Source organism: Schistocerca gregaria, chromosome 2 (genome assembly GCF_023897955.1).
Source record: "Schistocerca gregaria isolate iqSchGreg1 chromosome 2, iqSchGreg1.2, whole genome shotgun sequence".
Taxonomy (NCBI): domain Eukaryota; kingdom Metazoa; phylum Arthropoda; class Insecta; order Orthoptera; family Acrididae; genus Schistocerca; species Schistocerca gregaria.
This window is the reverse complement of record NC_064921.1, coordinates 178256977-178263520: the sequence shown is the minus strand read 5'-3', so window position 1 is coordinate 178263520 and position 6544 is coordinate 178256977. Positions and strand designations below refer to the sequence as shown.

Below are 6544 nucleotides of genomic sequence, written 5' to 3'. Positions count from 1 at the left end.
TGGATCACAGTTGGATGGAGGAGTGAACTGAGTTAGACAAGGTTCAATATTAGTCTTTGGTTAAGTCTGATTGGTTGGGCTGGTAGCGAAAAAGTGTTTCCACTGTAGGCACTGGGAGAAAGAGAGAAGGTCCGTAACTAGTCCAGCATGGTTGAATTTGGGAGTGGGGCAAAAGGTGAGGCCTTTGGAAAGGACTGATATTTCTGTGGGACTAAGGCTTCTGGAGGAAAGGTTCATAACTGTGTTGCAAGTCTGTTTAGGTTCTAGGTTCTGTGTGGTGGTGGGAGGGAGTTTTGGAGGGTGGGGTAAATGTAGTAGGTCTGCGAGACAGAGTTTGTCAGCTATGAGGGGACGTGGGGAAGGTTTAGAGGTGATTGTAGAAGTGGTGGACAGTGGTATTCCGAGGTGTGAGTAGGATGGGGAGCTTTTTGAGGTGGCGGCGTGCATGTTGCTCAAGAACCTGCACGGCAAGGGTTTCAATGTGTGTTATGGGTTCCAGGAAATTGGGATTGCATAGCAGGAGAATTTTGCGGATGGAGAGAAGGTACTGATATGGTTTTGCAGGACTATGTTGGTGAGGGCTAAGGATTGACGGAATCTGAACAGGTGGAGGTCATTGTGGAAGGAGGGGTGGCAACCAGAGATTGGTAAGGCCATTAGGGGGGATTTCATGAGCCAAACAACAATGCAGGATTAGTATGTGGGACTGAGATCTGGCTAGGAATAAGGAAACTTTACTGTATTGACACAGATGGTAAGAGCATGGATCCATGTTGGTGCAAAAAATCCAAAAAATTACGTCAGAAAGTAGAATTACGTCTGAAAAATTATATAAGAAAGTAGAATTACGTCCGAAAAATTACGCAAAATTATACACAAATACTGATCCTGTGTAGTTGCTTGGCTCAACCTTCATGAGTCACTGTCCTCAACCATCCAGCCCCCTCCCTGTTCTCATTCCAGCACTACACAGCCGTCATTTCACCGCCACACCCAGTCTTTTATTTTCTTTTATTTCTCTCCTTTCTGCTACTTACCCCCTCCACACCTTCCCTCCGTCTAAACTGCAACACTTGACTGTCTGCCACTCCCACCATACTATCCCTCCCCACCCAAGCCTCCTCCTTACCCCCACCTAGTTGCCACTCCCATCATGCACCGGTACTGCTGTTCGCAGTGTGGTCTCAGCTCGCTGAGACTATATATATATATATTAAAAACAAAGATTCCAAGACTTACCAAGTGGGAAAGCGCCGGCAGACAGGCACAATGAACAAAACACACACACAGAATTACTAGCTTTCGCAACCGATGGTTGCTTCTTCAGGAAGGAGAGGGAAAGAAGAATGGATGTGGGTTTTAAGGGAGAGGGTAAGGAGTCATTCCAATCCTGGGAGCGGAAAGACTTCCCTTAGGGGGAAAAAAGGACAGGTGTACACTCGCGCACACACACGCGCACACACACACACACACACACACACACACACACACACACACACACACACACACATCCATCCGCACATACACAGACACTTTTGGTGTCTGTGTATGTGCGGATGGATGTGTGTGTGTGTGTGTGTGTGTGTGTGTGTGTGTGTGTGTGTGTGTGTGTGAGTGTACACCTGTCCTTTTTCCCCCCCCTAAGGGAAGTCTTTCCGCTCCCGGGATTGGAATGACTCCTTGCAAACAACATGTACTGTTGAAAGACAATCTATTACACTTTATTCACACATACATACATTAAGTTACTATACATTCTAAGTAAATGCAATTCCAAGTAACAATAACAAAAACTACACACAATTATGTATTATAATGTCATATAGTAGACAATGAATCATTTGACACCTCATTAAATGAACTACCATAAACATTGTTGTGTTTCCTGATCACAGGTTATTTCTGACAAATCGAATACGTCACATAGAAATATTCAGTGTTATATTATACTGTAATTGGTAGCAAAGGAATCAAAACATTAAATATATGTTTTGTTTTTATGATAAATTCTTCAAAATTATAAAATTAACAATAAGTGTGCTAGTTTTGATTGTTATGACTGTAGAAATACTTTGGCAGCTACGTTCATCAAATGAGCTCACTCCAAGTCATATTTTAATTCACTTTTGTACATAAGCAAGTACTGCTCAGGTGTTCATTGAACTTCAGCTGAAGTTCAATATTATGTGTTCACCTTTTTACTGGAATCTCAAATCAGTGTCTACTGTAATTAAAACTCAAAAGGACATAACTGCTGCCAAGGTATCTCATCCTCAGTCATGATTTAAATAATGAACAACACAGCCACAGGATTTCCAAAAACAGCAGTTATAATTAACAAAACTGCTCATGTATTAATGAAGATGCAAGATCAATATTTTTTTGTTACTTCTGTAGTTTACATCTAACAATGTCTACTATGTGTCATATGATTCATTGTGATCATTTTTAAGAAGCACCACACGAAAGTATAAATTTCGATTTTTTTTTTCTTTTTTCTTTTTTTTTTTTTGTGACTGAACTGGTAGTGTGGAAAATGTTATTGCATGAAATATTAAAATAATTTGACTACATGGATGAATATGGGAACTGGAAGATAGCTTTTATATTAACTAGTGATTTATAGGGAGGTGGAGGGATGAGAGCTTTCCACCTTAGTTTGAATTTGAGGTATTTGATGTGGGAGGCAAGACTACCTGACATACTTTGATTTGTAGGGGTGGACTGGTGGCAAGACTTCCAATCTCGGGCAAAAAATCAGTTTGATTACTCTCTTAAGAGCCCTCATGCGAAAGAGTAATGTACAAGACAAAAACAGCAGATGCTTCTGATTTTCTACAAGATATACATCATACAACTTTATTAATTGAAAATATTACTGTCTACTTTTGTTTTCTGTTGTACAGAACGACAGTTCTTGATTGTGCTGAATGTTGGACATGTGATGTGATGAATGAGAGAGAACGCTCCCTCTGTTCAGTTCCCTGCAACTGTTTTGTATAGAGACTAAGCAGAAGACATACTAATGATATAGACAACAGTGTTCATGTTTTATTTCTTCTTCTCCATTTCCTCTTGACATTAAAAATCTGCATTCACTTGTATATGTAGACATGTAGAGCACAGTGTTAGTATTTATGAACAACTGCCATTTATTTTCAGTAGCATACAGGAAATTTATCATCCTCAGCTGGCAGACTGTTTCTATCATTGGCCCTTTCTGTAGCTCGGTCCTATAAACAGTGAATATTGACATTTATTATTTGCTCAGAATAAAAGTAAGAAAGAGTGGGGGTAGGGGTTTACTGTTTGCAGGTCCCAGAACATTATCAATTAAGAGAGATTGCTGTTCATCATCAAGGAAGTGCTGAGCAGTGAACAGGCTACTTTTGGGGTACACACACTATTGGGGTTATCTTTTAGCTATCCATCAAAATCTCTCTTCAGAGGAATACTCTCTCTCTGTCATCTCTGTAGGCATTATGGCCCAGTGGAGTGAGAGAGATCTTGACTGGGGCGCGTAATGTGTGTACAGAAGGTGCTTAGGTTGGGAAGGGGAGACAACAGGGTAGGTGTGGGATAAGATGCTATAGGATTGACTGCAGGAGTGTGCAAAATCATGGTGTGGACAGGATGGTGGGCTGCTATAATCTGCTCATCGGAAGAATAAACCTGGCATAAACATTGCACTATGTATTCTTCTGCATTTGCTGGAACCTCATTGGATTTCCATTTCACCTGCGACTGTAGCCAAGCTGTCTCTAGTACTGTTGAGTACGATAATAAGGGTACATTTTGTGCTGTGCATTACACACACATCGACTTAGCGTTAATACGGGACAACAGAGTTACCAGCGCATTTAACTTGGACAGCACTGGCCAGTCAGCTGGTACAGCTAGCCTGCAAGGGCGTGGCCAGCTGCAGTTCACATGTAAAAACAGACAAGCAAAGGAGCAATACAGCTTCGAATGTCATTTAATTTTTAAGCAGAATGAAATAATACACAGAAAATCTCACACAATATGCTCCTTAGACAACTAGATGAAAACCGTAACACATTATTGTTTTTAGCTAACGTACGATTGTAATTAAAAAAAAGAATGATGAAAGTTCCTGACTTAACCACAGGATACTTTTTCTGCATGAGCTGTGTGTAACATAAGAGAGTACTGAAGAATTTAATCGTATAGTTAAATATTGAAGCCACTGAAGATAATTCTTAGTCAGTCGTCTGGTAATCTCTTAGCTCCTTCCTTATCCGAATCTGAGCAATACATTTCAGTTCTGGGAGTATCACCTGCTACGTTGATAATGAGCCTATGAACAACAGAATCTATGAAGCCAACCAGGTGCAGAATTTTCTCTTCTTCTTTTATGGTGAGCTGTTCTATATCCCGCCAGCATTTGGCACTGGCGTGTGAAAAAGCTGCATACATTAGTTCCAGTACGTCTGACAGCTTAACAGTCTTGTTACTTCTCAGGCCAAATCCTGCAGCTTGGCTCCAGATCGGTTCTGTTGGGCTCATGTTGTAATGGTGTAGTAGCAAATCTAAAAATACAGCATTTGTATGATGTGCTTGATGCTGTGAAAATGATTGTTTTTAATGTTTCTATGATACTTATCTACCTCTGTGGTATAGAATGATAAACATAGTCCAAATAAAAAGGATTTGGTTTTTCATTTTTGCCCTAAAAATTAAATTGTTATGTTTTCTTAATTTAAACAACCTTTATGAGCAGTCTTTCATAAAACATTGATAATTAAGAATTTGTATTTGAAAGGGAAAAAGGAATTTCGCTTCCAATATGTAATTAGAAACAAGAACATGTGCATTATCCATAAAAAATGACAACTAATTTTATAATTATGAGAAGTAGGTATTTCAAGTTGAACAGGGGAAGGGGTGGGGGGTGGGGGGGGAGGGGGAAGAAGAAGAAGAAGAAGAAGATAAAGGGGAGATTTGAACCAACACACGAATAACCGCACTTGGATCACAAGCCATTATGCAACCAACTGCGTTACACATTCAATGTCAGTTTAATCAACATCTACATTACATACAATGCTAGGGAAACTTCAAAGCTGATTATCTCTGTAAATTTATGAAAAACATTCAGAACAGCCTATTTCTTGGCACTTCTTAACCGTGTTCCAAGTATGTGTTTCACTGTGGAACAGAAAGCAGCCTCGGCCAATTTTATACTGCGCATTTACAGTGCGACAATCAGAGCACAGCACTGCAGAGGCTGTGACTGTACACGATTTTTGAAATAAAAACTACATAGCTAAAGTGTAATTAAGAAAAACGTTGATGGCTGTTAATACATTTGAATATCTTAAAGTTTCATTTAATGTGACTTAGCAATAAGATATCTATTACATAAGTACGAACTACTTCCAAGAGCATAACAACACCAATGTACATGTGTTACAGTTTCTGACCAACCATCGCATTTGTGTTTGTTTACATCAGGTTTAATCTTATGATGAACAGATCATAGGTGCAGCTGTCCCATCCATCCATCCACTGTCCTATCACAGGCACCTGCTACCCATAAAAGGCAGTGCCACCTGTGAAAGCAACTATATAGTCTAAAAATGCACCTGCAATCAATATTGGGGCATTCTATATGAGCATGACCAGTAGCAAATGGCCTATCAACATGAACCACTGCCAAACTGTGCCCAAGAGACAGATCAAACACCCAGTTGTCGAGCATGCCACACAAAACACTGTACTAAACTTCAATGACTGCATCACTGCATGTGCCATCTAGATTCTTCCCACCAACACTAGTTTGCCTGAATTGTGCAGGTGCGAACTCTCCCTACAACACATTGTTCATTGGTTTAACCTCCCCAATCTCCACCTTGTTCTTACCTGCCCCCCCCCCCCCCCATCCTATTTCTGCTACCATTCCACCTTTGCATAAGCCTGCTGTCCTCCTAGCCCACCTGTATTATCATTTCCCCTTCTCTCCTCTACTTTTTCTACACCTGCACAACCTCCCGATGCTGCACCTAGCAGCCCTCCATCCTGTCTGCACCATTTTCCTCTGCACTCCCACAGGTTTCAGTGAGCCTGTCTGTTGCTACATGGCTTCTCATTGTAGTGAGCAGCAATCTGTCCATTTAACATTGTTGTATACACAATATACTTTTCTATACAAAATAAGCAACTAACATTTTGGTCAAGACTGTTCTTTTATTACAAACCAGTTAGCTCACACTTGTTTCTGCATAATGCTGCAGATCATTGTATATTACCTGCATAATTTACAGTCTGTCACCCAGCCACAGCATCTTTTGGATGGAAAAGTGCTTTAGCTAAAAAACTAAACCATGCTTGACATTTACCCTTATTTATCAGATTATTGTTAACCCCAGAAAACTACACAGCTAATTGGTGTCAATTTGATACAAATTTCTCACACAACTTCCAACCTTTCAGATAAAACATACCCCAACTTGATATTATGCACAAAATAACATTATGTGTAACTGAACAATGGAAGTGGCAAACAAATGCCTGACCAAAACTG

At 40.2% G+C, this 6544-nt stretch overlaps 1 protein-coding gene across 1 annotated transcript in view; it reads right to left on the bottom strand.

Annotated features, from left to right (window-relative positions):
• Positions 1-1708: 1708 nt before the first annotated feature.
• Positions 1709-6544, bottom strand: part of LOC126336636 (uncharacterized) — a 124044-nt gene continuing 119208 nt past the window's right edge. The window contains exon 9 of the mRNA XM_050000530.1: positions 1709-3233. The gene's annotated coding sequence lies outside the window, so the exon portion shown is untranslated. The remainder of the gene's footprint in view (positions 3234-6544) is intronic.